Source organism: Protomyctophum parallelum, assembly GCF_964188405.1.
Source record: "Protomyctophum parallelum genome assembly, chromosome: 16".
Classification (NCBI taxonomy): domain Eukaryota; kingdom Metazoa; phylum Chordata; class Actinopteri; order Myctophiformes; family Myctophidae; genus Protomyctophum; species Protomyctophum parallelum.
This window is the reverse complement of record NC_139711.1, coordinates 40,639,173-40,647,723: the sequence shown is the minus strand read 5'-3', so window position 1 is coordinate 40,647,723 and position 8,551 is coordinate 40,639,173.

Here is an 8,551-nt window from a genome sequence, read left to right as displayed (position 1 = left end):
CTATAGCTATAGAAGAGGAGGAGTCTCAGTCTCTCAGAGGACACAGCTATAGGGAAGAGGAAGAGGCTCAGTCTCTCAGAGGACGCAGCTATAGCTATAGAAGAGGAGGAGTCTCAGTCTCTCAGAGGAAACAGCTATAGCTATAGAAGATGAGGAGGCTCAGTCTCTCAGAGTTTATGATCTCCAACCCGGAGCCACAAGCACCGACAATGTGAAGTTAAAAGTGACGGTCTGGTCCAGGCAGTGTGCCGCGGGCTCGACTCCCGATCCCGACGGGAGAGTTTTTATATTAGAACGTCAGACTCTAACTGGGTCTCTTTATTGATCACGGACACCAATCAAAAGGTGCTCATTTGCATTCTTAATGTTTTTTTCACCTTTATTTTATATTTTTTTATAGAGAGACAGACAGTAAGCCGACAGGAAATGGGGGAGAGAGATGGGGGAGTGACATGCAGTAAAGGCCGTCGGGATCGGCAGTCGAAACCGCAGCACACTGCCAGACTCGGCCCGCTAAACTTTCTTTAGCGGACTGCTTTTCTTTTTGCCGCTCCAACATTTAACCGTGTGTGTTTGGGTGTCTATTTTTATGTTTGTACCACGGAATGTGATAATTTGATTGGCTGAGCACGGAATGTGATATGATTATGTATGATGGTAAGAGTGCCCCTCACTTCACACAAGTGTGATTTTTTTTAAATATTTATTTATTATATTATGTATTGTCCCGCCCCCTGTGACATCATGTGGGTCAATTCATCATCATCATCAGATACTTATTAGTGGGTGCAGCAGGTTCCTTGAATCCAAGGTGCCGCTCAATTCACACTGGGTGTGATCTTTTTCTTCCTGTTGCCAATCATGGAGGCATGGCTGCCAGTTCCCACCTGATGTTGTGTGGGAGTTCAGACTGCTCCAGACCGTACCCCGTGACCGCTAGCTTGCATAAGGTCTTCAGACTCGGACTTAAGTCTAGGACGTACAGGTGGTCACGGTATGCTCCAGAGAAGATGATACGATCTCCCACAATGCAACAGCACATACTGCTCATTGGACCTGGTCCTTTCCTCTTGGGTTGAACCTTCTTCCAGGAGAAGGTCTCGGGATTGAATTTCCACAGATCATTGAATTGTCCTTCCCTGCTTTCACCACCAAATATGAACAGCTCTCCATTGTAGGAAAAGGCTGAATGAAACCACCGTCCTTCTGGACGCCACCGTCCTTCTGGACAAAGCTGTGCAGAAGGTGTGCTCAGCCAATAGTTGGTCTCTGTGTCAAACACTCTGATGGTGTCCTTGTACAGACCCATATGGCCTCCAAATACAAACATCTTTGTCCCTATGATGGTAGCAGAGTGACAGGCTGAAACAGGGTGTAGAGTTCTTCTGGTGTTAATTACAGACCAGACCATTGTGGTAGTGTCCAACTTGTGTGTGTCATTAGTGTATCTAGTCTGCCGGAGGAATCCTCCATGGATAATCATGAGCTTCCCCAAGACACAGGCTGAGTGGTAGTACCTCGCCTCTGGAACAGCCCCTGAAACCCTGGGTTTAAACCATCTGTGGGTGTCCACATCAAATGCATAAAGCACGTTGCAGTACGTTGCAGTTAAGTAGTTCTGTAAACCTCCCCAGAGGTAGACGACATCTTCAACAAGCACAGCTGAGTGGCCGTAGTGCGATAATGGAACCACATGGTGGCGTTCTCCTCTTCCTGTTGTCACCGTGGGCAACTTCCTCCAGCGTAAAGGCACTGGGTTGAAAACGTGCACATCAATCAGAGCCTTGTCGTCATAACAAAGCCCTCCAAAGGCGTACACCTTGTTCTGCACTGAAACAAAAGCATAAGCGCCTCCTTTTGGTCCTCCAGTCAGATGTACCGTCCAGCAAAACATTTCTCACACTGTAAATGATGTTTGATGTATAAAGAAACAAACACTGAGTAACAATGGGGACGTAATGAGCGTGTTATCACTTGTGGCACAAATGGCCTGCAAAGTTGGGGCAATCCACAAAGTTCATCCGTTGGGTTGGCTAATCGAGAAAGCCGATGACTGTTGATCTCCTAATATGGCAATTGTAATCCTCTGGCATTACACATCAGATCACTGGACACTGTTTGTCAAGATTTTTTTACCCCGATTTTTTAACCCCCCCCCCCCCTTCCCCATCTCCTGTCAGCCTACTGTCTGTCCCTCTATAAAAATCACACCCGTGTGAACCGAGTGGTGCAACTCCCCCCCCACCTCCCTCCTCTCTCTCTCTCTCTCTCTCTCTCTCTTTCTCTCTCATTAGCAGGCAACAGAGCAGCACTATCCCTCTCTGTTTCTGGCGTCCCCTACTGGTACTAATAGTCATATACTGGTGCTCATTAACCAGTAAGTGAACAACACATACACACGGAAATTGCTGTTCCTTGGAGTGGTTGCACCACTCAAAAATATAAAATAAAAGCGAAAGCCACAAACAAAACATTTAAAAAAAAGTTAAAAGTGACAAATGGAGGAGAGGAACAGAATGCAAGCAATTATTTGTAAAGTTCGAACGCCAACTTTTAACACTGCACGGCTGCACGCACAAATAAAGAGTGCACTTGGCACTCGCACATGACGGATTATTATCGATCAAAACAATCCTTAGCGTCGCTTACAAAAGCATGTGTTGCACAGCATGAATGATAAGTAATCACCGACCTGGCTGGATAAATATCACTATGACAAATTGTCAAAATGTTTAGTGCCGCTGTCAAAACATGACACAGTGAGAGTTGAATATTCTAACTATTGAACAAGAAAGCCACAGTTTTGAAGGAAGTGGGTCCTAGACAGGGCTTGACGCTTAGCTCATCGATGCATGGATGATAGACAGACTATCCGTTTTTATCCTGCTGTTCTATCATGTGTTATTCGATACAGGGCAAGATGCTCGATTGTGAATTAAATTGTAACATTCTCCTTGGCTTTGACTGCTTCAGACAGAACATCTGACACACAGCTACGGTAGACTATTAATTTACTAAGCTGTTAACTTACTCGGCTGCCTACCGTTGCTCGTTAATCAGGTCACACAATGGATGGACCACTGATATTTATCCAGCCAGGTCGGTGATTACTTATCATTCATGCTGTGCAACACATGCTTTTGTAAGTGACGCTAAGGATTGTTTTGATCGATAATAATCCGTCATGTGCGTGCGCGAGTGCACTCTTTATTTGTGCGTGCAGCCGTGCACAGTGTTTCTCCCACGTTTGGTTAAAAGTTGGCGTTCAAACTTTACAAATAAGTTTAGTATTCAACGTGTCGGGGACACTACCATGAACTCGTATGACTGACTCACATCTTAATGACACCCTCAGACTGGCAATCACTAAATATGAACCAGATTTCAAAACGCTTGCAGATAAAGTGCAGTCACAGCAGTCTCATTAAAGGTGGGCTGACCCACCATATCTGTGCAAATATATATGGTCATGTTATGCCTATGTCATTTGAACATCTGCCAATGTGAATATTCATTGAAATGAGAAACAAAATATTGTGCTGTAAAAGCAATTCATGTCCTTTTGTTTTATTTAAAAAAAAACTCAACAAAGAAGTTTATTTGTATTTTTGTCCTAATATTTTTTATTTCTAATACATTTGTCTTAATATTATTTGACATTGATAATATAACTTACTATAAGTTTTTATTCTTATTTAAGCTTTAGTCTTTGTGTGGATGTGTGCACATGCATTGAGCCTGTCAGAAATAGCAAAAAAACAAGTTTTAGTGGTAGATCTTGGCTTACAATTGGGAATAAAATGGGCTCTTGGGCTTGAAAAGGTTGGTTACCACTGCACTAGACCAAAGGGATATCCCCCCTGACTCGGGGGACACATTAAGACTTTTGAGGGCCACCAGGCCACGGAGGCCACTCCGCTACACGATGAGGCGTCTGTGTTTATTATCCCACACACTTTTTTGTGCTGTGAACTAGAGCATGGAATGATGCTTTCCATTACTGTGTAATCCGGGTCGTTTTAGAAGTAATGAAAGGCAGACCTTATTACTTCACTCCGTCCGATGACCAGAACGGCATCGCTCCCATGATTATGTCACTCGAGAAGGAAAAAAAGGTCCATTGTCCAGAACCCCCAGCCAGACGGGGAGACATTACGGAGGAATATATGGTATTACACAGCTGGTATTTATAGAACCTTGACTGGTCTAATAAGTACCCGCATCGCCATACACACCCACATGGAAAACATCAGGACTAATGTTGATCTCTGTAATTACAAGCATGCACGCACGCACACACAGACACGTACGCACATGCAAGCACATTGCACACGCAAAATCTGTACCCTGAAAACAACGGGATGCAGTGATTATGCATTACAGCTAGTTAAGCCACAGATAAAGAAATAAATGCAGCCCAGGCGGTGGCGTAACCGTCTGGGCACCCGACTGGTGATCCAGTCTGGCAGTGTGCCGCGGGTTCGACTCCCGAGCCCGACACGGCCTTTACTGCATGTCATCCCCCCATCTCTCTCCCGTTTCCTGTCAGCCTACTGTCTGTCCACCAATAAAAGGCGTAAGCCGCTAAAATATCTTAAAAAAATATATATATATATACAAATATAAAGGATGGAAAGAATCTGCAATCAGTGCTACTGTGTTCCTTTCCATACACCGTGTTATAAATAGTGATTGAGTGAGTGAGTGAGTAGGGATTAACTGTAGCTATAAATGCAGAATGTGTCACACGATTGCCACTTTAATAACGACGGCACATAATGACTCGTCTTTGAATTCTAATTAAGCTTACAGGACGTTCTGATGTCATTCCAAAACAGTGAGACACTTATATTATACTTTAAAACCATCGCTATTTCAAACATGCCTTCTTGTGTCTCTTGGGGCTGACTGACTCCCTCCCAACACAACCTCCTTAGTAGCAGTGGTGAAAAGTAGGCTATACATAAGTAACATTTTGAGGTATTTGTACATTATTGGAGTATTTCCAATTGTTTTACTTCTACTACACTACATCTCAGAGTCAAATATTGTACTTTTACTGCACTTACACTATATCTATTCTATATTATAGAAGTTGCGCAAAAGATGTGCCACTAGCCAATGAAAAGATGTGCCCATGTGGCCACTAGCCAATGAAAACTCAACCAACTCAACCAAGCCACACCCGCCACTAGCTCTCAGCCCCCCCCCTCCCTCTTTGGCTGCTGTAATGTGATCTCCCCTATGGATCTCCCTCTCCGCACTCCGCAGAGAAACCTTACCTATAGTCGCCTCACCATTTCGCTTATTCCTTCTAAATCTCTGTATTTAAAATATAGGTCGCTCAGCGAATGTCTTAGTTACATTAAAATGTAGGCCTCCCCATATTGCCGTTCACCATGCGCTGCCTGCACTCTTTGTACACTCTCCATCAGTTCCTCTCCTTATATGGTGTCGTATGTGCTGAAGAGAAACTGCTTGGCTTCATTCAGTACAACACGTCTCTCCACAGTTGGTTCGCGCTCAAAGTTGAGCCGTGCTTCCTCCACCCTGCTGCGTGCAGCTACAACCTCCGGATGTCTGGACCGCATGGACACTCTGGCTTTGTCCAGCATTGGCACGCACAGCCTGGTCGCCTCCTCATTCGCAACAACGAATCTCTCATATTCGCTGCTGGGCTCAGCTCCCCTGTCCAGCTGCCGAAAGCGCTTCCTAACCTCCTCCGTGTACCTGGCTTGCAGGCCTGGGTCGGCTGCGAATGCCTTCCAGTCGTGCCGGATCTTGGGGCTTGGCTTGGGGACCCTGAGGCTAAGTCGCACCCTCATGGAGACCACATTTTGAGACAAAATATCTCATCCAAACCTTGGCAACAACATATAATGGCATATATCATTGGAAAGGTCTGGACCTCGAGCTGACTGTGGTCTGATCCAAATAATGGTCACTTCCTTTGTACCAACAATCAATCATGAAAATAGAGGTGGTGGATTTTCACCCAGAAAAACGAGCTGTCATTGGCTAAAATAAACATCTAAATCTGTATTGTTAATGTTTATTTAGCTTTAGTTTGAAAGAAAACATATTTAGGAAGCAAAAAAAGCAAAAAATAAATCAAAATGAAAAATCATGATTTCACCTGCCATGTCTCGCCTTAAAACACCAAAAGGGGTTCCCGCCCAAAATGGGTTAAGCCCATAATTATGGAGATCCCTGATATCATCAAGATTGGCCAGCAACTCTACTTCTGACCCTTAGATCTCCATATATGGATATATTTCAGAACCTGTTCTGACATTCCATATGTTGATCCTTCCCCATCCATCCTTCCTATTCGATGTCTCCCTTTTGACTTTGATACCTGTCCATTCAAATTAAAAACTCTAGACGGGCCTGCCTCAAAGTTATTAGTGCGCCCGCGCCCGGCAGCCAGCGAAAACTGTTCTCAACAGGCCCGAAAATGAAGGCCCGGCCCTACCTGGGCCAGCGCTCGCCCAGCAGTCTGCCGTCACCCAGGCGGATGCGTGCACACGAACTCGCCCTCAGGCGTCTCACTGGTTATTATTATTTCTATTTATTATTATCATCATCATCTCAGTTTCTCCATCTCAAAACTGTTGGTTAAGTTTGGAGGTGCTGTTATTAGATCAACCTGATTAGTGATAACAATAATAATATTATAATAATAATAATAATAATAATGAGCCAGGGAACTACATTAAGAGAGCATTACGAGAGCAAACACATTTTAATGGGATATCTGTGTGTGTGCGTGTGCGCGCACGTGTGTGTGTGCTCGGCAGTGCAGAATCGTTTTATGCACCCCAACACAATTTAATTTAGTTTAATCTCAGCCCTTCCACAGGGAATGTAACATATAATTAAACTTTATGGAACTGCCCTGCAGCTCAGAGAAACAGTCTCACACACACACGCACGCGCACACACACACACACACGTACGTGCGCGCACTCACACACACGTGCGCACACTCACGCATGCACGCACGCATGCACGCTCACCGAGGATGCAAAATGTACAAAGATTGCGCGGATGCATAATCAAATCATTATGTAACTTAGGATTTAAAATTCAAACGCCTAAAAATAAATATTGATAAATCCGGAGCGCGTATACGGCATGCAACGGCGTAATTGAAAAAGCAACATGAATAACAATCTGCGAGTATATAAACCTATATTATTGCTTCTTCTTCCAGTCCATAGAAGTATAGAATAGTGGGTGGATTTCTATTGATTTGATTCCTTTCTGTATTATTATGTCTCTGCACGCCATGCAAAAAAAAGCTGCACATGCAATAACACAGATATGAGCAATGATCCCATGAAACGTCTGGGAACAGATATTATTCAGTGCATTCTGATCACAGCTTAAGACGTTCACACCGGGAACCCTTTTCAGTGTTTTAAGCATTACCTTATACTTTAGCTATTGAAAAATAGCAGATCTACATACAAGCTTGTAGATCTGCTATTTTTGAAAAGTCGTGAGAATGTGTGGAATTCTTGGAATATACAGTTATATTCTTTCACATGATGTTTGCTCAAACTTTGCTTCTACAAACTATTTTTAGATGGGGGTACATATCATTTCTGGGGTGCTTGACATGAAATAGTTTGAGAACCACAGAAAGAAAACTGTCAAGATTAAGAATTGATTTGTTTTGAATCTGGTCTCAGGTCTCAATGTTTTGGGCGGGAACCCCTTTTGGTATTATGTTATGCTTTAGCTATTGAAAAATAGCAGATCTACAAGCTCATAGAGCGCCACCGAGTGGCACGCTACGAGCTTGTAGGTCTGCTATTTTTGAAAAATCGAAGAGCGACTGACATAGAAGACATTTTTTGAATCTGATCTCAGGTCAGAATGAAAACTGTCAGGATGTTGAAGACATTTTTAGAATCTGATCTCAGGTCAGAATGGGTTAAGGAGTGTTACATGGACGCGACAACAGCTTATTGGATACAGAACACCGTGGCCGTCTGAGATTGGGCTCAAAGCTGCGGTCCAGTGAATAAAACATGGTTTTAACAGAGCAGCATGGGCGGGGAAAAAGTACTCCAATGTTTTACTTCACTAAAAGTATCAATACTGCAGTGTAGAAATACTCTGTCACGAGTAAACGTCATGGAATTCAAAATGTACTTGAGTAAAAGTACAAAAGTTTTGGCATCAAAATGTACTTGAGTAAAAGTACAAAAGTTTTGGCATCAAAATGTACCCGAGTAAAAGTACAAAAGTATTGGCATAAAAATGTACTTGAAGTACACATTGTGCAGAATATCCCATGTCAAGTATTCAAATGTATATATCTTTAGAAAACAGCAGATCACAATGCCACGCACGATGCATCGCGATGGCCGAAATTAGTATAAAACTAGTATATTGTTTTCAAATAATTGCAGTGGAGTAAAAGTACAATATAGTTTGCCGCCAGGTTCTCTCCCCCCCACACACACACACACACACACACACACACACACACACACACACACAGCACTCTTCATAACTACTGGGTTTTCTACGGTGTATA